Source organism: Chrysochloris asiatica, unplaced genomic scaffold, assembly GCF_000296735.1.
Source record: "Chrysochloris asiatica unplaced genomic scaffold, ChrAsi1.0 scaffold00318, whole genome shotgun sequence".
In the NCBI taxonomy this organism is placed as follows: domain Eukaryota; kingdom Metazoa; phylum Chordata; class Mammalia; order Afrosoricida; family Chrysochloridae; genus Chrysochloris; species Chrysochloris asiatica.
In genome coordinates, this window is record NW_006408836.1 from 1,813,496 (window position 1) to 1,816,434 (window position 2,939).

Consider the following 2,939-nt stretch of genomic DNA (forward strand, 5'->3'; position numbering starts at 1 on the left):
AATGGCATGGAGAGATAGAATAGTTGAGGACTCTAGACTCATAGAAAGAGAAGTGTTTTGGCAAGCAGGAGGCTGGCTTGCAAAATGTGCTCCTTGGCTGTTTAAACTATTATATATTCCTACATGTTTTTGTGTACACCAAAAACAAAACAAAACAAAGCGGGAATAGAAGCAAATACTATTAACCATTTTCGCACAGAAGGGAGTATAATCATTGCAGTGAAACAAAATACTATTGTTTGAGTACAAAGAAAAGAAAAGAAAAGAAAAGAAACCCCACCAACCCATTATGCATTGTTGTTAGTGACGTTGTGTACAACACAATGAAACTCTGTGGTCTGGTAGCATCCCCACAATCATTGCTGTTTGGGCCTATTGTTGCAGCCACTGTGTCAATCCATCTAATTGGGGTCTTCCTTTTTTTTCCTGGCCCTCTACTTTACCGAACAGGAGGTATTTCTCCTGACAACATTTTCAAAGTACATGAGATGAAGTCTTGCCATTCTCACTTCTAAGGAGTATTCTGGCTGCATTTCTTCTAAGACAGATTTGTTTGTTCTTCTGAAAGTTGATGGTATGTTCAGTATTCTTCACCAAGTATGCATCAATTCTTCTTTGGCCTTCCTTTTTCACTGTCCATCTTTCACATGCATATGAGGTGATTGAAAATATCATGGCTTAGGTCATGCTAACCTTAGTCCTCAAAGTGACATCTTTGCTCTTTAACTCTGTAAAGAGGTCTTTTGCAGCAGATTTGGCCAATGGTGTGGTACTGTAGCACTAAACTGTGAACCACAAAGTTGGCAGTTCAAACCCACCAGCTGCTCCTCAAAAACCCTGAAAAGTATCACTATGAGTCAGAACTGACTGGATAGCACTTAACAGCAAATAACGCATCTTCTTTCTAGGCTGCTGCTACCTGCTGAATTCATGGCTGCTAATTGTCAATCCATGCGCCAGACTGCAAAGCCATTTGAACTGCAAGGTCAGTGGTTCAAGCTCACCAGCTGCTCCTTGGAAACCCTATACAAGCTCGCTATGGGTCAGAATCAACTCAACGGCACTTGACAACAACAACAATAATTGTCAATCCAAGTAAAAATGAAACCCTTGACAACTTGAATCTCTTCTCCATTTATCAAGGTGTTACCTATTGGTCCAGTTGTGAGGATTTCATTTTTGTTTATGTTGAGGTGTAATTCATACCAAATACTGTTATCTTTGTTCTTCATCAAGAACTGCTTCAAGTCATCTTCACTTTCAGAAAGGAAGGTTGTGTCACGATGCTTTGTACTTCATATGGCCCAGCTTCACAAATTATTTGCTCAACAAATAGAAGAAGTATACTGAAAGAATGCAACCTTGAAGCACACCCTTACCAATCCCAAAGCACGCAGTATCCTTTTGTTCAATTAATGTATATATAGGTTGCATGAGTGTAAATAAACTCTGGAATTCCTATTCTTCACAGTGTAATCTATAATTTGTTATGAGCCACACAATAGAATGCCTCTGCATAAACAATAAAACATAGGTAAACATCATTTTTATATTCTCTGCGTTCTGACAAGGCCTGTCTGACACCAGAAGCTATCCCTCATGTCATGAACATCCTGTTCTAAATGCAGCTTGAATTTCTGTCAGTTCTCTGTTGATGCACTGCTGCAACATTTTTGAATAATCCTTTGCAAAATTTTACCTGTGTGTGATATTAATAATAATGTTAAATAAATTCCTCATTCCATTAGCTCCCTTTGTTTGGAGAGGGCACAAAAAATGGTTCTCTTCCAGTTACTTGGCCAGATAGCTGTCTTCCAAATTTCTTAGCAAAAACGAGTGAGTGCTTCCAGCATTGCATCTATTTTTTTGAAACATCTCAGTTGGTACTCTGTCAATTCCTGTAGTCATGTTCTTTGCCAATGCCTTCAGTGCAGTTTGGACTTTTTCCTTCAGTACTATGCTACCTCCAGAAATGGTTGAATATCAGTCATTTCTTGGTTACAGAGACCCTGTGTATTTCTCCCATCTTCTTTTTATGTTTTCTGCATCATTCAATTTTTGCCCATAAAATCCTTCAGTATTGAAATTCCAAGCTTGCATTTTTTTATTTTTTTTTTAAACTGAGTTCCTTCAGCTTGAAAAAAATGCTAAGCCTGTTCTGCCCTTTTGGTTTTCTAACACCCTTCTATGGGTACCTGTATTTTGGTAAGTGCTTCAAATCCTCTTCCCTTTCATCAATTATATTGTGCATAATAACACATTACACTGGCAAGATCACAGAACAATAATATAATCAGTGATGAATAGTGCTATATCCTACAAAATAAAAGCCAAACTGCAATCAAACAACTCAAGGACTCAAGTGGAGTATAATATTTCTAAGCTTGTGTGATTTAACTCATTACTGTCGAGTTCATTTTGACTCATAACAGCCCTGTAGTATAGAGTAGAACTGCCTCCAGAGTTTCTAAGGCTGTTAATCTTTGTGGAAGCAGATTGCCACATCTTTCTTCCATGTAACCAATGGTGAGTTTGAATGCTGACATTTCATTAGTAGTTCAGTGGTTTAACAACTGAGCCAGTGGGGTTCCTTGTGTGACTTTAGAGTACTGCCAATGCAATTATTTTCACTTCTCTAAATTGATAATGGAAACCTGGTATGGCATCACAGGATAAAGCACTGGACCACAAGGTCAGTTTGAACCACAAGGTAAGTAAGTAGTTCAAATCACCAGCTGCTCATTGTAAATCCTATACAGGGGCACTATGAGTCCAACCTGACTTAACAGCAACAACAAATTGATAATACATACAAGTGAGTAAAGTAATACAGAAATGGCTGCAACCATACATTGACAGAGAATTTCTAGAGGTTCAAGCCAGATTTAGAAGAGGCCATAGAATGAGGGATATCATTGCTGATATCAGGTGGATCTTGA